Source organism: Myodes glareolus, chromosome 9, assembly GCF_982192425.1.
Source record: "Myodes glareolus chromosome 9, mMyoGla1.1, whole genome shotgun sequence".
Taxonomy (NCBI): Eukaryota; Metazoa; Chordata; class Mammalia; order Rodentia; family Cricetidae; genus Myodes; species Myodes glareolus.
The window spans coordinates 73329493-73350418 of NC_142034.1; the positions used below are offsets into that span (position 1 = coordinate 73329493).

Below are 20926 nucleotides of genomic sequence, written 5' to 3' on the forward strand. Positions count from 1 at the left end.
TCTTTATCGTCCCTCTCGGAGGTGGTCCTCCAGAACAGAAGGGGGCTAGATTTGGTATTCCTAAAGGAGGGAGGCCTATGTGCTGCCTTAAAGGAAGAATGCTGTTTCTATGCAGACCATACTGGCATTGTAAGGGACAATATGGCAAAGCTTAGAGAGAGATTAAAAGAGAGACAAAGACTATTTGATTCACAACAGGGATGGTTTGAAGGATGGTTCAATAAGTCCCCATGATATGCCACCTTGCTTTCCTCATTAATGGGACCCTTAATAATTATTCTTTTGATACTCCTGTTTGGACCCTACATTATAAACCGCCTAGTCCAATTTATGAAGGACAGGTTGTCTGTCATCCAGACCCTGGTCCTAACCCACCAATATCAGCAATTAAGACAACAGGAGACAGAAATACCATAATCAGTTTGAGTTAAAGAATTAACTCACTTATAAGAGAAATGGGGGAATGAAAGACCCCAACTCGGCTTTAGCTGCAACTTACGTCATTTTGCAAAGGTTCAAGACAAACAAGCTCAGTTTAAAAAAATCACCGGAATGCTGAGCAAAGCAGGATACCTGAGGTCAGAATGAGGGCAGCCTTATCGGGCTGCAGGACAGGAGATTTATGATCAGACATCTGGCCTGGGATGGGAACAAAAACTTTAAAGACAACCATATATACTTTAAGATAGGGTCAGGTCAGTTATCTGGTTTCTTTGATCCAGGCCAAGGACCATGAGACCTGCCCTCAAATTCACCCCTCGCCTCATTCAAACTGGCCAATGAGATCCCTGTAACCACGCTTCTGTCACTGTACCTTGCTTCTGCCTACCCCAAACCCTAAATAAGATACCCCAAAACGCAGCCCAGGGTGCTCAGTTCTCCATGTGACTGCAGCACCCACAGGCCTGTGTGAACAATAAAAATTGCCTCTTGTTCTTGCATCCAGTGGCTTTGACCTGGTTCTTGGGCAAGGGTCTCCACGTGTGTAAGACACCCTCAGGGTGCTCTTTCATTTTTAGCTTTCAAGTTGATTATTTTCTGTTGTCTATGACTCCTGGGTGAAGTTGCTTCTTTTCGTTCTAAACTTTTCAGGTGTTCTGTTAACTCACTAGTGTCAGATTTTCCCAGCATCTTTATGTAGGCATTTGACGCTATGAACTTTCCTTTTAACACTGCTTTCATTGTGTCGCATACATTTGGATATATTGTGTGGTCATTTTCATTGATGTTTAGGAAGACTTTAATTTCTTCCTTTATTTTTTTTTGACCTATTAATGATTCAGGTGAGCACTGTTTTGTTGTTATGTGTTTGTGGGCATTCTTAAATTAATGTTGTTGTTGAATTCTAATTTTAAGCCATGGCAATCTGATAAGATACATGAGGTTATTATTATTTTTCATATCTGTTGAAGTTTGCTTTCTTAACGAGTTTGTGGTCAGTTTCTTAGAAGGTTCCACGAGGTGCTGAGAAGAAGGTATATTCTTTTCTCTTTAGATGTCATGTTCTATGGAGATCTGTTAAGTACATTTGAGTCATAACACCTATTAATTCCCTTATTTCTTGTAAATTTTCTGTCTGACAGACCTGTCCAGTGGTGTGAGTCAGATATTGAAGTCTCCCACTATTACTGTGTTGGGTTTAATGTGTGATTTGAGCTTTAGTAGTGTTTCTTTTACATATGAGAATGTTCTTGTATTTGGCGTATAGATGTTCGGTATTGAGATTTCCTCTTGATAGATGTTTTCTGTAACTAATATGAAATGTTCTTCTTTGTCTCTTTTGATTGATTTTTGTTTGAAGTCTATTGTTTTAGATATTAGGATAGCTATACCATTTTGATTCTTACACCTAATTGATTGGAAAATTTTTTTCCCAATCCAATACTCTGTGGTAATGTCTGCCTTTGAGGTTGAGGTATGTTTCTTGTATGCAGCAGAAGGATGGTTTCTGTTTTTTGTATCCAGTCTGTTAGTCTGAGTCTTTTTATAGGTGAGTTGAGTCTATTTATATTAAGGGATATTAATGACCAATTATTGTTAGTTCAATTGTTGGTGATGTTATTATGTGTGTTTTTTTCTTCTTTGGGATTTGCTGCTGTGAAATTATTGATTGTCTGTGTTTTTGTGGGTGTAACTAACTTCTTTGAGTTGGAGTTTTCTTTCCAGTCCTTTGCATAAGACTACGTTTGTATTGCTTAAATCTCGTTCTGTTGATGAATATCTTGTTTTGTCTGTCTTTGGTGGTTGAAACTTTTGCTGGATATAGTAGTCTGGGCTGGCATCTGTGGTCTCTTAATGTCTCCATAACGCTTGACCATGACTTTTTTTATTTCACTGTTTCCATTGAGAACTCAGGTGTAATTCTGATAGCTCTTTTTTGCAGCACTTAATATTCTTTCTTTATTCTCTATGTTTAGTGTTTTGATAATTATTTGACAAGGGGACTTTTTTGAATCTGTCTATTTGGTATTCTGCAAGCTTCTTGTATCTTCATATGTATATCTTTAGATTGGGAAAGTTTTCATCTATGATTTTGTTGAACATATTTTCTGTACCCTTAGTGGCCTGGGATCTAAGCCTACCCTGAGGACCATATTCTATGCAAGACCCCATGTGAATGAGTTAGCATGGGAATCTAACTAGTTAGCAAGGAAGGAGGACAGCCTTCCTTGGCAGCTGTTTCCTATGAAAGGCCTATCTCTTCTCATGCTCAATATCAGGGCTTCCTAGGAATCTTTGATAATCTTGGAATTACTAAATAGAGCATTTCCTAGGGTGTGTCAGGCACGGATCTCTAGAGAAATAAGAGCATTCCCTTCTCTTGAAAGAAAACTTCTAGGTCTCAGAAATTATTTAGAGAAAACAGGCAGCAAATGACTGCCAAGGCAGGGTGTGTGAAAGAGCAGAGGGAGATCGGCAGCCATGACTGTAAGGGGAATAAGACAGAGAGCAATTGAACATGTCAGGGAGCCTCAAACCATCAAAGCTTATCGTTACTGTTATACTAATTCCAACGAGACCACAGCCACTAATCCTTAGCAGAGAGTGTTTCCAGCTGTGGAACATATGATGAAGTATGTGAGACCATGGAGCATAGCCTCAAACCACCAACCTGTGTTTCTTCCTATCCTAAAAAAGTATTTCCTGATAAAAGAATGAGTTTCTGATATTTTTCTACTGCATGAATAAACCATTGTCTTTGTTCTTCCTATACCACCAGTTACATCCCCGCACCCAACAGATTCTACTGAATTCGTGAGAATTTGAGGCTGTGACACATTGAGCAAAAGGTTATAGGACAAGAGGGCAGGAGAACGAAAATGTCATGAGCAGCCATCTATGGAACTAGAGATTGCCCTTGTGGGAGAGGAGACTCTATATCAGGAGCCAGATGGAGATAGACGGGAGAGGGCAAGTCTCAGTGTTGATGGAAGTTTCTGTCCTGCCTGGTGGTGCAGCCATTCAATCCTTCCAAAAAACACACAGAGACTTATATTAATATATAAATGACTTGGCCTATTAGCTCAGGCTTATTATTAATGAGTTCTTACAACTTAAATTAACCCATAATTTTTATCTATCTTTAGCCATGTGACCTGGTTCCTTTTCTCTCTTAGGCCTTCTCATCTCTCTTCTACCGAGTCTGGGTACCAGTTGAAGACTAAGCCTTTCCTCTTTTCAGAAATCTAGTCTCTGCACAATTTCTGACTGGCTACTGGCCAATCAGCATTCTATAAAACCAAATTAAATGACAAATCTTTATAGTGTACAAAAACATTATACCACTGCACTTTCCCTTTATTCTTTTCCAAACAAGAACTCTGAATCTTATCTCCTTTGTTTACCTTTTTCTTTGACCATTATCCATAACAACTTGTAACCAACTTTCTATTTTTTATATTTATTTATTTATTTATTTTATAGTATTCTGTCTGCATGTATGCCTGCAGGCGAGAAGAGGGCACCAGATTTCATTACAGATGATTGTGAACCGCCATATGGTTGCTGGGAATTGAACTCAGGACCTCTGGAAGAACAATCAGTGCTCTTAACCTCTGAGCCATCTCTTCAGAACATAACCAACATTCTCAATAATACAAACATCCATCATCCATTTTTTTCAGAATGTGGGCTTAGTTTTGTAGGTTATTGCTTGCTGATTGGGGGCATTGTGATAATCATACGGGGACCCAAAGAAAATTTAGGATCATCAAAGAGTCCTAACTTGAGTATTCTTTGAGGCTGTATCATCTCAGCCAGCATTCTTGCAACTGTTCTTGATATAGAACTCAGAGCAGTCTGAAACAGAGGTGCTCTAAAACATTGGAATACCTGGGCCATATGGTCCTATTTGATATTTTTCAAGGGCCATTTCTCAATCAAGCCTAATTTTTCTTAACCCAGAACAAAGCCAGAGTCTCACATTTCCTGTAGAAACAAAAGCAAAATCTCTTCTCCAAAGTAACATATCTTTCCACTGAAATTTTGAATTCAAGGCATTGCTAAAATCTTAGGTTGGATTAATCCAACAGCATTTATGAAATGTCTTTTAGCAGCTATTGTTCCATCCTTAGCAGTCAAACAATTCAAAGACAACACAATAACATACACTATTCAGATTCTTTGTGTAATTTTCATCTTTACGTGACTTTTTATCCTTCTTTCTTCTAATTTTACTTTTAAGTTTTTGGTTTTTAGGGACAGTGTTTGTCTGCATATTTTTGGCTTACTGAGATCTCACTATATAGGCCAGGGTGCCATTGAACTCACAGAGATCCAACTACCTCTGTCTCCCAAGTGCTGGGATTAAAGGCATGTACCACTACACCCAACTACTTTCTTTTTTAATAGATGCTAGCTTTTTCCTTTCTTTTATTTTAAAAAAGAAAACAAATTGTTTTTTTTTATTTTACACACCAATGTCAATTCCCTCTCCCTGCCCTCCTCACATTACCTCCACCAATCTCCTCACCACACCCCCATTCATTCCTCAGTGAGGGTAAGGCACATCACTTTGGGGAATGTCCAAGGTCCTCCCTACTACATCTAGATTGAGCAAGGTATGGATCCAAAGAGAATAGGTTCCCAAAAAGCTAGTGCAAGCAGTAGGGATAAGTCCTGGTGCCACTGCCAGTGGCCCCACAAACTGCCACAGTCATACAACTGTCACCCACATTCAGAGGGTCTAGTTTGATCCTATGCTGGTTCCTTACTTGTCCAGCTGGAGTTGGTGAGCTCCCATTAGCTCAGGTAAGCATTCCAGTGGGTGTTCCCATTATGGTCTTGACCTCTTCGCTCATATTCTCACTCCTCCCACTCTTGATAGTAAACGGTTGGAAAAAGATTTTCTAATCAAGGGGACCTAAAAACCAAACGGGCATAGCTATCCTAAATTCTAACAAAATAGACTTCAAACAAAATCAATCAAAAAAGAGGGAGAAAGACACTTTATACTCATAAAAGGAACAATTCAAGAATCTGAAGTCACAAACCTGAACATCTATGCCCCTTAACAAAATCATTCATATATGTAAAAAAAATTACTAAAGCTTAATTACATATCAAACTCCACACACTAAATCTAGAAAATCATTTGATCATACTACAGGAACCTGTACTTCACAAAGCTGAAAAATGTCAATGAAATGGACAATTTTCTGGATCGGTACAACATACCAAAATAGGACCTCTCAGAAAGAAAGAAAGAAAGAAAGAAAGAAAGAAAGAAAGAAAGAAAGAAAGAGAGAGAAAGAAAAGAAAAGCTATTGTAGGTTTTATGCGGATCCATGCCAACCTGTATTGTCTTTTGTAAAGGGAGACTGTTTTTGCTGTTTACTGGCCACTTAGACCTCAGTAATCACACAAAACCTGTATTAATTCCATTCCTGCTTGGCTGATGACTTAGGCTTATTCCTACCTAGCTCTTACATCTTAAATTAAACCATTTCTATTAATCTATGTATTGCCACAAGGCTGTGACATATGTGAAAGTTTATGGCGTCTTTCTCCTTCAGAAGCTACATGGAGTATTCCTGACTGCACCTTCGTTCTCCCTGTATCTTTGTTTGGACTTCTTGCCTATTATTCTGCCCTGTGATAGGCCAATGCAGATTCTTTATTAACCAATGCTAATAAAGCATATTAACAGCTTATAGAGAAGACGCCCACCCAATCCTGGGGCACCAGAAGAGGAACCTCAAATGACAATCTGTAGCCCCTCTATACTTGTGGGCTCCACTCTAGGGACAAGGACAATGCAGGAAAGCTTTCCTTCAATGATCTTTATTAACTTTCACATTCTCTTATGAGGTAGAGAAAGAAGCCTACACCCACAATGCTGCGCGGACCTGAGCTTTCTGAAATGAGGCATGGGGGTCACTGGTTACAACACGACAGGGTGCTTACATACTTTTTCAGAAATAACATGCTTGGTTTTTTTTTTTCAGATAAGCGCAAGATGTATTATCCATGCAGTAGAAAATACTCAGCTATAAAAAAAGATCAAGTGTTGGTTCATACTGTAACACGGATGAACCTGGAAAACATACAAGTGAATAAAGCCAGAACATTGTAGTCAGAAATGGCCTTCTTTTGACGAATGACCAACTGTAGTGTTTGTTATGGGAACAACTGCATAAGAGTTATTTTCACAGAATAACATGCTCTAAAATGGTCACTTTTCTTCAGCACGAACTTTTGCTAGATTTTATTGATTTTTAAATCGAATGTACTAAAAATTCCAAAAGTTGTAGAAAAATTCATCACAAAGATAGCTTAAACACTTCTGATTAACACCTTGTATTAATTTGTAAGTACAAATAAATCAAAGTATGATACTTATAGAATTTTTGTAGTGTTCCCTATCTGCACTCCAGTCGGCCTGACATCTGTATGCTGGAGATCTGACTAGGTCAGATCTTTTTATACTTTTATACTTACAATATCTGTAAGTCTATAAAAAGTTTATTTCAGATATTGGGAAAAGCCCACTGTTCCTTTTTTTCCATTTATGTAGCTCAAACTGACCTTGAATTGTGTAACCCAGACTAGTACTGAACTCAAAGCAGCCCTACCTCAAACTCCTGAGCGCTAAGATTACAGCACCATGCTAGGCTCCCTTTTTCCTGCTCATAAAAAATTACCATTTTGAAAATGCTCGATGGTTTAAGTATAATTTGAAGCCCCAATCAGAAGTTTCTCGTAAAATAATTGTGCTCTATTCTTTCATGTCATATGGTCAAGTAACCTGTGTGTTGACAATAGAGATTTCTCATGAGGAAGAGTGAAGACAAGGGGATCAGACTGTGTCGCTGCTCCCTGGGAACACTGTTAAAATGGGCTGAACTGTGAATGAGAACACAAATTACGCACATTTGTGCCATCATATGCACACTAAAAAAAAACGCTAGAAGAGAAAATACCGTGCCAACTGAAAAACGAAGCTATAAAAATTGGTAATGGTATATTTTAATCTTTTGTTAAAGCTCGAAATTATAATAACCACCAAATTGAGGTAGTGATAGACTAAAGTATTCCATGTCTCTGAAGTATTTCACTTGTCCCTGCATGTCCCCCTCCAATTATATGAACATAATTCAATGTAAAGTGTTATGAAAGAAAATTTGAGATTATTCAAATAGTACTTAAAAACCTTAATTGCCAGCTTAAAAAAACCGATAAACTATACACAATAGTTCATTTTTTTCTTCCTAGTCATAAATATGTTTTCCTTCAAATGTAGGAAATTAAAAAAGAGGACAAAGATATGATGCAAACATTATGAACTGGTATGTAACAAAGCCACCTGGAACATAACTAGTAGGGAATGATCATAAAAGTTTAGTGTCTAGACGTCCTCTTTGAAGATTTTTATATATAAGCGCTGATTCATATTAAATTTTCTGAAAAGTAACTCGCTTCCTTTTCACTCAATGCAGCAAAACTTACTTCCATTTTAAATCACAAACCAGTGCTATGTGATCAGAAGGATGAGAAACACTAGGTAAGGCCTGATGGGTGGTAACTTCTTCATGACTAGGTAACGGAATCACCTGTTCAACCTCTAACGCATTTAAGTCAATAAAAATGTAATCTAGGCATCCGTGGAAACAACCAACATAATTGGTGTAAGCAGGTTCCCCACAAGCACTTTTCAGTTTGAAAAGGTGTGAGAGAGACATACTGCATCTTTCCTTTTCCCCGTTGGAAGCCCAGTCTTCATGATCCTCTGGAATGCTGCCATTGGTGACAAAATGATACACTCCTGTAGACGGTGTACTATTAAAGTCTCCACAAAATAGAACTGGTAAGCCAGGATACAGCTCACATGAAACATGTCTAATGTGAGCCAAGGCTACTGCCATTTGAACGAGACGAATGTGTCCACCTTTTGGATGCCAGTAGAGATGGGTATTAGCGACACATATCTTTTTAGAAGAGTCCTTTGTAGACTGAAGAACTGAAATCTGAAGGACAGACGCTCTCTGGAGTACTTTACCCAGTGCTAGAGGGTTCAAAGCCAATTTCTCTAGTAGGTCCTTGTGCAGCGGGTCCGACGCCAAGGCTTCTCGGAATGAAATGTCGTGTTGGCTAAGGAGGTTGAACTTGGACTTCCGGTAGAAAGTGGCCAGGCCTTCGTGCTGTTTGATCCGGAACACGCCCTCCAGGCCGAAGGCCTCCAGGGCCGGTACCAAGCTGTCGGTGAACACGGCGCGGTCCACCTCCTGCAAACAGATGAGGTCTGCGTTGTAGCCGGTGAGCTCCTTCTGGATGAGGTTCTGGCGGTAGTCAATCTCCAGAGCGTAGGGCGCACAGTACGGGTAGAGGACGGTCCGGGAGAACTCGGTCTGGGCACACGTGTCTGCTAGGATGTTGTAGGAGACGGTCCGGATGATGGAGTCCTCCGTCACCTTCTTGGTGTACAGATGCCGATGGTCAAACGTGCAGGTGCCGGGCCCGGCCTCCACGGGACACACGCTCTCCAGCTCGCGGCTGGGCCCGAAGCGCTGCCCATTGCCCGGCGTGCAGTGAAGCTTGAGCCGCAGCCCGATGTCCGCGTTGCACGGGGTGTACACGCGCTCGGCCACACCTGTCTCGGTCCAAGCCGAAGACGGCCCGGGGCGGGACGACGACTCGAGGCCGCCGTCCCCGGGCTCGGCCGCACCGGGCTGGACCTCCTTGTACCAGCGGAACACAGAGTTGGCGGAATCCCCGAATTCCAGGCTGAGTTTGGGGCACACCGGGAAGCCGGCCATGAAGAAGCGCGGCAACTGCAGCTCGGTGAAGGCGGGCGGGTTGCGTTCCACCTTGTACTTGATGTCGCCGATCTGCAGCACCGCGCCGTCCTGCCAGGCGTCCACATTGAGCACGTCGTCCGCCACGGCCTCTTCGCGGTAGTACAGCTTCACCACCGGCTCGCAGGCCGCTGCCGGTTCCGGAGCGCAGGCCGCGCCGCCGCCAGACTGCGCTCGGCTCTTCCGGTTCTTCTTGGCAGCCGCCACCTTAGCGGCGGTGTGGCCCTTCAGGGCGTTGGTAGCGATCCGGCTGAGGACCCGGCCCAGGGGCTCGCTCTGGTCGCGCTGCATTTTTTTGTGGCTGCCGTCGGCCAGCGCGAACGACAGGCTGAGTTTGCGCTCCGAGGGCACGCAACGCACCACCGCCCGCTCCATGGCGCGCGCCGCCTGCTCAGTCGACGCCTCGGGCCGGCTGCGCTGCTCCACCACCGACCGGACCCCACGCAGCACGGAGTGACTCGGACGCCTCCACATGAACCTAGCGGCCGACGAGACCCGAGAGCCAGAGTCGCTCGCCGGTGAACCCGCGTGGAGGAGCGGCCGCGACCGGCTCCAAGCCCATTCAGAACGGGGACTTCCGGTCGGCGGCTGGAGAGGGAAGGGCATGTTGTTCCCAATGCGCCCTTTGCCAAAGTCACTCACCGACTCGTTTCTGGCAGAGCCGTCTGTGTCTAGATCGACGCGCCTTCAAATGCTTGGATTTTTATTATCTTCACTTAAGATCTGGTTGGTTCTTTGAATCTGAGACTTCTGAGGGAGGCTGGGTTCTCCTGGGACAGAGGCATAGACCAGGTGTGATGATGACTTTGGCTTCCTACTACTGTTCCACAAATGAGGACTCAGATGTCTCTGTGCCCTGATGTGTGCAGCAGAGCCTGGAGTGTGGAAAGGAGAGCTGCTCTCACTACTGTGGCTTCTGGAGTCTGGGAACATGTGGGGATCCATCTCCTTATAAAGGTCTTGTGGGATTGAATCAGACCCGCCCTACATAGGTGTGTGATGTGAATCAAACAAGATAAACAATAGTTTGCAATTCCATCCCAGGAATTTAAAGCCTGGTTATTTTCGAAAATTGTTGTAAAGCCTGGACTCTCTTGAGAAACCTATAGACATTTTAAAAATCAAAAATCTCAAAGATTTATACTAATTCGTTGATTTCCCCACATGTGGTGAATCCCCTTCAAATAGGCTACTATTTCAAAGAGCAACTAAGATGGAAAATTTTTAAATTCTCATGGAAACTTAATAAACACTCTGTCAAATTGTAACTAATCCACACTACTTTGAGGAGTGGGTTCTAGACAATCTCCTGACTACGTGGGAAAGAACAAAGAAAGAGGTAAGGGCACCTGGTGAAGAGGAACGTAGGGGCCTGCAGTTGGGCAGTGGGGCTGTCTACCTGGTCATGTGCTTTCAAATACAAGGCCCACCTCTTTTGTTGTGGGATGAAGATGAGGGGAGAAATTTGAACAAAAAGCAGTTTAATACAGCAGACGTGGGGTGGAGGAAGTTCTGAATAATGAAGAGGTGTTGATAATGACCAGAGAAACTAGATTACTAAAGAGGATGGAGGAGGTGGAGCAAATCTCCAGATCTCTGGCATAAACGGCTCAGTACCAGAACCCTGTGCGTCAGTAGCAGTGAATTTCAACATGTGTCCTCTTGCCCCAAGAGGATTGGTTTTGGACTTGTTCACAGTGGACTATGACAGGCAGGAAGAACAGTTGTTGGCTGGATTCAGGAAGAGCGGAGGGTGCCGTGATTATGATCTCCCTGTGTCTGTGATTGGCAGGTTCTCCCTGTGAGAGAGCTGGCGACCTCTGCTTTGTATGAACACTCAACTTCTGATGGTTTTGCCCTCTCCCGTGTGGCAACCTTGGAATTAAGGCATCCCTGCTTCTTCTACAGAGCTACAGCGAATCCCACCACCTATGTTGTCAGGGAGGAATCCCTGCTTCCCAGATGAGCAATGTGGAAGCCACCATCTTTTCACTGTCCAAGCCTTCTCCTGCCTTTGTCCCCGAGGATCCCAGCATCTGGCCGCTGTGCTGAGTCAGTGTTGGCAACTCATCCTCAGGAAAGACAAGTAGGGATTCCTTTTCTCTCTTTCAAACCCGTAAAGTTGTACAGAGTTGCAGATGTAGGTATCTTTCTCTAGGGGTGGGAGAGATGGCTGGAGAGAAGGAGGGAGAGTAGGGTGGAAGGAGATTGTAGGATATAGAAAGTCTACTGTACCTTTAACTCCTTATTACTCACTGACATAGGTAAAACATAGATAAAACAGAGTATCCAAGAAACATGTATTTCATTGTTTTTCTTGGTATTCATATATTATATGCATTTATTTCATTGAGTGTGTTTATACTGTCGCGTTCCTACAGGACCATGCTTGACTACACAGGGAACCAGGCAGTCTCATCTACCCATCACATACTATATTTAAACCTGCTAGACACACATTTTGCTAATTATCCCTTATTAGGCTTTTCTTTTAGGCCACAAACCAGTTCCCAAATCATCACATGGAGACTTCTCATTAGCTGTGAATGCTCGGCCCACCTTAAGCTCATTTCTGGCTTGCTCTTTCAGCCTAAATTAACCTGTTTCTCTTCATCTACCTTTTGCCTCGAGCTTTTTACTTTTCTTTCCTTCTGTATACCTGACTTTCGTTGCTTCTCACATATGGCTGGCTGGTGGTTGCCTGGTTCCTTGCCCAAGGCATGTCCCCTTCTTTCTCCTCCCTCCCTTCTCCTTTCTCTTGTTCTCTTGAAGCCTAGAGTTCTCCTCCTACTTATTTTCTCTGCCTGCCAGCCCCACCTATCTTTTCTCTGACTAGCTATGGCAATTCAGATTTTTATTAGGCCAATTAGGTGCCTTGGGCAGGCAAGGTGGACCAGATGCAACACATCTTTTGTAATTAAACAAATGCAGCATAAGCAACAGCAACACAGCTTTGCACAGTTACAGTGATATCCTCCGGTATAAACAAATGCAACACATCTTTACATAGTTGAAATACTGTTCCACAACATTTCCCAGCCTTTTAACCTATAGCAAGAGATGGTATTTAAATCTAATCATGGCCTCCGGGTTTCCAGCACAGTGTACCAATGAGCAAACCTGATGAGTTTGGAGATAGAAAGACACTGACTACGCTGACTCTGGAGACATCTGCAGTCTTTACTGGAGACTCAATGCTCCTGGAGTTCATCTGTCATTACTGAAAACAGAAAGTCCACATTCCAGTCTCTCACCCACCTTTCCCAAATAATAGGAAAACCAAAGCTCCAAAATATGATAAAAATTAGATAGGAAACTCGGTATGTATAGACTGTCCAAGCCTTAAGATATGGGCACTTGTGGTCTATTTGGATTTTTTTTATTTTTTTTCTTTTCTTTTCTTTTCTTCTTTTTTTTTGTTCTTTTTTCTGAGACAGGACTTTGCTGTAACTCTGCAGCCTGTCCTGGAACTAGCACAGTAGACCAGGCTGGCAATGAACTCACAAAGATCCTCCTGCCTCTGCCTCCTGAATGCTGGGATTAAAGGCATGTGCATGGAGGAGGGGTGAGTTTGCTCCTGGCCCGAGGGCTTCGGCTAGGAAGAATTCAGACTTTCCCTGCCCCCCTCAACTTTCAGGTCACCCTGCAGTGGTGGCTCCACCCTGCGGAGCTCTCCCGAATCCCATCCCAGCCTTCGTCCAGGCACACATTCCTCCCTTCCCCCCTTCCCCCTGGGGTCACAAGATCTCCCCAGAGCAGCTCCCTTGCGAGCTGGGCCTGGGCTGTGAGTGCAACCTGGCAGGAGGGAGTGCCTGTGTTTCAATAGACTGCCTGAGGAAAGGTAGACCTTCTGTCAGTGAAGTCCCTGCCCAACAAGGGAACCTGACCTGGTACCAGAAGATCCAATTTAGAGCATTTGAAGGAAGAGATGGGCAGATGCCAAGGCAAGAACTCCTCCAACAGTCTAAAAAACAACATGAAATCACCAGATCCCAACGACCCTGAACCTCTTAATTCAGAAGAAGAGGAAAAAAGTGCCATTATGAAAGCAATAGAGTCCCTTAAACAGGATATGAATAACTCCCTTAAAGAACTGGATGACAAATACAACAAAAAGATTGAAGAAATGAGTAAAGAAATGGATGAGAAGTATAAAACAAAAAGTTCGAAGAAATGAGTAAATCCGTGAATGATACACTGGGAAACCAAGAAAAATCAATCAAACAGGTAATGGAAACAGTTTAAGAATTGAAAACTGAAATGGAGGTAATGAAGATAACACAAAACGAGGCCCGGCTGGATAGGGAAAATCTAGGTAAACGAACAGAGACTACAGAATCAAGCATAACCAATAGGATACAAGAGATGGAAGAATGAATCTCAGAGTCTGAAGATACCATAGAGAAAATAAATGCTCTGATCAAAGAAAACAGCAAATCCAACAAATTCTCATCACAAAACATTCAAGACATCTGGGACACAATAAAAAAACCAAATCTAAGAATAATAGGTATTGAAGAAGGAGAACTGCAGATCAAAGGGCCAGAAAATATAATCAAGAAAATTATAGAAGAAAACTTTTCCAACCTAAAGAATGATATTCCTATGAAGGTTCAAGAAGCATACAGAACACCGAATATACTTGATCAAAAAAAAAATCCCCTTGCCATATAATAATCAAAACACAAAACGTACAGATTAAAGAAAGAATATTAAGAGCTGCAAAGGAAAAAGGTCAAGTAACTTATAAAGGTAAACCTATCAGACTTACACTGGACTTCTCTATGGAAACCATGAAAGCCAGAAGGTCCTGGATAGAGGTGCTGCAGAAACTAAGAGACCATGGATGCAAACCCAGACTACTATACCCAGGCAAGCTATCGTTCACTATCAATGGAGAAAACAAAATATTCCAGGATAAGAACAAATTTAAACAATTCATAGCCATAAACTCAGCCTTACAGAAAGTAATAGAAGGAAAATCGCAACCCAAGGAATCCAACATTGCCAACACTGCCTACAATAACTCAGACATCTAGCGACCCTTCACGAGCTTAACTCAAAGAAGGGATACATACAAACTCTATTAAACAAACAAACAAAAAATAATAATAACCGTAGTCAACAAACACTGGTCATTAATATCACTTAATATTAATGGACTCAATTCACCTATAAAAAGGCACAGACTAAGAGATTGGATACGAAAACAGGATCCAACATTCTGCTGTTTACAAAAAACACACCTCAACCACAAAGACAGACATTTACTCAGAGTAAAGGGTTGGGAAAAGGTTTTTCAAGCAAACGAACCTAAGAAACAAGCAGGTGGGGCCGTTCTAATTTCCAACAAAATTGACTTCAAACTAAAATCAATCAGAAGAGATGGAGACGGACATTTTATACTCATAACAGGAACAATTCATCAGGAGGAAGTCTCAATCCTGAATATCTATGCCCCTAATATAAAAGCACCCACTTATGTAAAAGAAACACTTCTAGAACTCAAGGCAGTCATCAAACCACAGACACTAATAGTAGGAGACTTCAACACTCCTCTCTCACCAATGGACAGGTCAATCAGACAGAAACCTAACAGAGAAATAAGAGAATTATTGGAGGTATTGAATCAAATGGACTTAACAGACATCTATAGAACGTTCCACCCAGATAGGAAAGAATATACCTTCTTCTCTGTAGCTCATGGAACCTTCTCGAAAATTGACCACATACTGGGTAACAAAGCAAACTTCCACAGATACAAAAAAATATTAGTAACCACCTGTGTCTTGTCAGACCACCATGGATTAAAGTTAGAATTCAACAACAGTGCTACCCCCAGGAAACCAACAAACTCATGAAAGTTGAACAGTCAACTACTGAATCACCCCTGGGTCAAGGAAGAAATAAGGAAAGAAATTAAAGTCTTCCTTGAATTTAATGAAAATAAAGACACAACATACTCAAACCTATGGGACACTATGAAAGCAGTGCAAAGAGGAAAGTTCATAGCACTAAGTGCCCAATGAAAGAAAACGGAGAAAGCCCACATTGGAGACTTAACAGCACACTTGAAAGCCCTAGAAAAAAAAGAAGTTGATACACCCAGGAGGTCTAGAAGACTGGAAATAATCAAACTGAGGGCTGAAATCAACAAAATAGAAACACAGAAAACAATCCAAAGAATCAATGAATCAAAAAGCTGGTTCTTGGAGAAAATCAACAAGATTGACAAACCCCTATCCAAATTAATCAAACGGCAGAGAGAAAACATGCAAATTAATAAGATCAGAAATGAAAAGGGGGACATAACCACAGACACAGAGGAAATTCAGAGAATCATTAGATCTTACTATGAAAGTTTATATGCCACAAAGTTGGAAAATGTTAAAGAAATGGACATTTTTTTAGATAGGTACCAAATACCAAAGTTGAACCAAGACCAGGTGAACAATCTAAATAGACCTGTCAGTTGTGAAGAATTAGAAGCTGTTATCAAAAATCTCCCTACCAAGAAAAGCCCAGGACCAGATGGTTTCAATGCAGAAATCAACCAGAACTTCCAGGAAGAGCTAATACCTATAATCCTTAATGTATTTCACAAAATAGAAACAGAAGAATCATTGCCAAATGTCCCACGCTACCGTCTCGCCAGCAAGAACCACGCGGAACACTAGGATCCTTCTGCAGGAATGGCTTTAATCCTCTTGGGAGCTAGAGCATAAGCCAACATGGCCGGGGACCCAGATAAGATGGAACCCATCCCTTATAAAGGAAACAGACCCTGCCCTGGACGTGTCATTCCTGGATTGGTCAACTGCTCCCAGTCCCAGGTGAAACCTTGGGAGTAGTGGAAAAATACCAACACATGTGAGCTTTCTAGCTCACCTGGTGGTGCAGCGCCATCTATGGTGGAGAGTGTGATTGCGGCCTTCTACATCTCCCCCTAATTTTACTTCTTTGCAGAAAGGCAACTCCCTAGGAAGGTAAAGATAGAGGTCGCACTTCCCAAAATGAAAACATTAAAATGGGCTTACACGGAATCTGTCCCTAGGCTCATGACACCTGGAACCTATCCGGCCTGCCCTCTGCCAATTTTCTGGGAAAGGGAATATACGGCAGGAAACCCTTAAGCAGAGCGACTTATCTCTCAGAGAGGGTCATTCTCTGTGCGATGCTCTTCAGCTCGACAACCTTCAGGGCTAGCTAGGCCAAGCACTCCACCCTGTGCAATGGACCACAGTCCTAGGGGTGCAGGAGCTGGTTGGCTTAAACCTTACTGCTTTATCATAGATAACCACACATCAGTAGAGGCCCCCTGTTCCAGGGCAGCCAGCGCTTATGCAATAACCACTTTGTCCCTACGATTTTGGGATTTGAGTCAGCAGACCATCCAGAGGAAAAACACTAATCCATAGCATAGGACTGTTCCAAAACATTTCCACCCCCACCCATTCTTTGAAGTAGGGGAATGAGAGACACGGCCCAGGACTGAAGTCCTACGGCCAAGCTTATAAATCATCTCTAGGACGGTAGGGAGGGGGCCCAGAGTCTTATTGGTTGTAAAAAAATCGGGGAGACACCGCCATCCTATGGTTGACTGGTAACAACTTCAGGAAGGCTGAGAGTGTCCTCCATCGGTGCTCTGTCATCCATCCGCAAAATGGCAGGAGGAACAGCAGCCAGGTCCTCAGGCGAATCCGTGTGTTGTGGATCACTCTTCACTGTTCGGGTCAATCGCTCTGGCAGCCAGAATGGGCTTTCTTGATCCTGTGGGAAAACACAAACAGCTCCCCTGGATCTCAATAAGATGGGATCCGGGCCTTTCCATTCATTAGAGAGCACATCTTTCCACTTAACCAAATCTTTGGGCCGCTGCGGATCCGAACAATGTCGTGTTCCATGCTCTTACAGCTGTATCGGCTATCTGGCGGTAGGCGCCGTAAGGGTAGTTTGTCTGGGCAGCGGCATAGTGCCCTCGCCCAGTCAGGAGGTCAAATGTCCATTGCTGCTGTTCTGGAGTTAAGGCCTGAGCGTTAGCTCTGGCCTGTTCCTGGGCTGCCTCGTGCCACAGCGCTTTCCATTCCAAATATTGACCCATGCTGATGAGCGATGCTTTTGCAACTGTTTCCCAGTCCGCTGGAGTCATGGCAGACAAGGCCAATCTGTCCAACTGGGCTAAGGTAAAATTAGCAGTCACTCCATACTTTCTGACTGACTCTGCTAACTCTTTGATTTGGTTGTACTCCACAGGTGCATGTAATCGCCCGTTTTCCCCTTCATAAACGGGGAAGGCCAAGTGTAGCTTTCTCTTGACCTTGTCAGGGATAAATGAAAAGGTCTTTGGCCCAAGGCGTTCCTCATAAGGAGGCGCCGAAGGGGCAATTGGGGGAGGGCGTAGCCTATAAGGAGGCGGATGGGCCGTTTGGGATGACCTCATGGCCCTGCCGTTGGCTAATTCTACTTCCTCCTTTGTATCCAGTTCTCCTTCCTCTTCTCCTGAGCCAGAACTTTCGTACTCACTTTCATGGTCACTTTCAAGGTCACTTTCGATCTGCAAATTACTGTTCTTTCCTTTTTTCTTATTATTGATATCAAAAAGCTTTTGGCCTTGTGGGCCAATGTTCTCCCCCATTTTTACTTCCTTAGAATTCCTGGAGGGTCCTCTTTCCTTAATTTTTTTTCTCACGCGCGCGTCTAACCTCCCACTGCATTCAGTTTCTGATATTCTGTCCTGAATTTCCTCCGCCTTTGCAACAACCGCTTGGCAAGATTCATCTTTTAAGCAATTTCTGACAGAAAATAAAAGAATTGCTAAGATAAGCATCAAGGCCTGTATGAAACCTTCCCAATGCGGAGACAAGTCAAGCTCAAAACCGAAAAATCCAGGAACAGACATTACCTCTCTGATTATGCAGACCCGCAGTTCTGAATCCTTCCTGAATCCAAGGTGAATCCAAGAGATCCCCGTCGGTGCGGTGGTCAGGATTCCTCGGCGTCCCGAGGGCTTCGGCACCAGTTGTCCCACGCTACCGTCTCGCCAGCAAGAACCACGCGGAACACTAGGATCCTTCTGCAGGAATGGCTTTAATCCTCTTGGGAGCTAGAGCATAAGCCAACATGGCCGGGGACCCAGATAAGATGGAACCCATCCCTTATAAAGGAAACAGACCCTGCCCTGGACGTGTCATTCCTGGATTGGTCAACTGCTCCCAGTCCCAGGTGAAACCTTGGGAGTAGTGGAAAAATACCAACACATGTGAGCTTTCTAGCTCACCTGGTGGTGCAGCGCCATCTATGGTGGAGAGTGTGATTGCGGCCTTCTACAGCCAAACTCTTTTTATGAAGCTGCAGTTACCCTGATACCAAAACCACCAAAGACACAACCAAGAAAGAGAATTACACACCAATCTCACTCATGAACATTGATGCTAAAATACTCAATAAAATACTGGCTAACAGGATCCAAGAACACATTAGAAAAATTATCCATTATGATCAAGTGGGCTTCATCCCAGAGATGCAGGGCTGGTTCAACATACGCAAATCTATCAATGTAATCCATCATATAAATAAACTGAAAGAAAAAACCATATGATCATTTCATTGGATGCTGAAAAAGCATTTGACAAAATTCAACACCCCTTTATGATAAAGGTGTTGGAGAGATTGGGTATACGAGGATCATACCTAAATATAATAAAAGCAACATATAGCAAGCCGACAGCTAACATCAAATTGAACGGAGAGAAACTCAAAGCCATTCCACTAAAATCAGGAACACGACAAGGCTGTCCACTCTCACCATACCTCTTCAATATAGTGCTTGAAGTTCTAGCAATAGCAATAAGAAAACATAAAAAGATCAAGGGGATTCGAATTGGAAAGGATGAAGTTTAACTTTCGTTATTTGCAGACGATATGATAGTGTACATAAGAGACCCCAAAAACTCTACCAAAGAATTCCTACAGTTGATAAACACCTTTAGTAATGTGGCAGGATACAAGATCAACTCCAAAAAATCGGTTGCCCTCCTATACACAAAGGATAAAGAAGCAGAGAGGGAAATCAGAGAAACATCACCTTTCATGATAGCCACAAATAGCATAAAATATCTTGGGGTATCTCTAACCAAGGAAGTGAAAGACCTATTTGACAAGAACTTTAAATCCTTGAAGAAAGAAATTGAGGAGGATACCAGAAAATGGAAAGACCTCCCCTGCTCTTGGATTGGGAGAATCAACATAGTAAAAATGGCAATTCTACCAAAAGCAATCTATAGATTCAATGCAATCCCCATCAAAATCCCACCAAACTTCTTCACAGACCTTGAGAGAACAATAATCAAGTTTATATGGAAAAACAAAAAACCCAGGATAGCCAAAACAATCTTATACAATAAAGGAACTTCTGGAGGCATTACCATCCCTGACTTCAAACTCTATTACAGAGCTACAGTATTGAAAACAGCTTGGTATTGGCATAAGAACAGAGAAGTCGACCTATGGAATCGAATAGAAGACCCGGGTATTAACCCACAAACAAAATATCAGGTATGAACACCTGATATTTGACAAGGGAGCAAAAGGTATACAATGGAAGAAAGAAAGCATCTTTAACAAATGGTGCTGGCATAACTGAATGTCAACCTGTAGAAGAATGAAAATAGATCCATATCTATCACCATGCCCAAAACTCAGGTCCAAATGGATTAAAGACATCAACATTAATCCGACCACTTTGAACCTGATAGAAGAGAAAGTGGGAAGTAGTCTACAAGATATAGGCACAGGAGAGCACTTCCTAAGAAGAACCCCAGGAGTGCAGTCAATAAGAGAAACAATGAATAAATGGGACCTACTGAAACTGAGAAGCTTCTGTAAAGCAAAGGAAATTGTCAGTAAGACAAAAAGGCTACCTTCGGACTTGGAGAAGATCTTCACCAAGCCCTCATCAGACAAAGGTCTGATCTCCAAAATATACAAAGAACTCAAGAAACTAGACACTAAAACTCTAATTAACCCAATTAAAAAATGGGGTGCTGAACTGAACAGAGAATTCACAACAGATGAATTTCGAATGCCCAAAAGGCACTTAAGGTCATGGTCAACCTCCTTAGCCATCAGGGAAATGCAAATCAAAACAACTTTGAGATATCATCTTACACCTGTCAAAATAGCCAAACTCAAAAACACCAATGATAGCCTATGCTGGAAAGGATGTGGAATGAGGGGAACACTCATCCATTGTTGGTGGGAATGCAAACTTGTGCAGCCACTGTGGAAATCAGTGTGGCGGTTTCTCAGGAAACTGGGAGTCAACCTCCCTCAGGACCCAGCAATTCCACTCTTGGGAATATACCCAAGAGTTGTCCTAACATACTTCAAAAGCATTTGTTCAACTATGTTCATAGCAGCACTATTTGTAATAGCCAGAACCTGGAAACAACCTAGGTGCCCCTCAATAGAAGAATGGTTAAAAAGGGTGTGGAACATATAAACATTAGAGTTTTACTCAGCGATAAAAAACAATGACATCTTGAATTTTGCATGCAAATGGATGGAAATAGAAAATGCTTTACTGAGTGATTTAAGCCAGACCCAAAAAGAGGAATATGGTATGTATTCACTCA

The 20926-nt window shown here is 42.6% G+C and overlaps 1 long non-coding RNA gene and 1 pseudogene across 1 annotated transcript; both read right to left on the reverse strand.

Annotated features, from left to right (window-relative positions):
• Window positions 1–7769: 7769 nt before the first annotated feature.
• Window positions 7770–9843, reverse strand: LOC148120972 (2',5'-phosphodiesterase 12 pseudogene; annotated as a pseudogene).
• A 6129-nt stretch (window positions 9844–15972) lies between these two features.
• LOC148120973 (uncharacterized) lies at window positions 15973–18616 on the reverse strand. The gene is made up of 2 exons (XR_015738879.1): window positions 18196–18616; window positions 15973–17063 (listed from the first exon to the last, which is right to left on the reverse strand). It is a non-coding gene; the product is annotated as an uncharacterized LOC148120973 (long non-coding RNA).
• Between the last annotated feature and the right edge of the window lie 2310 nt (window positions 18617–20926).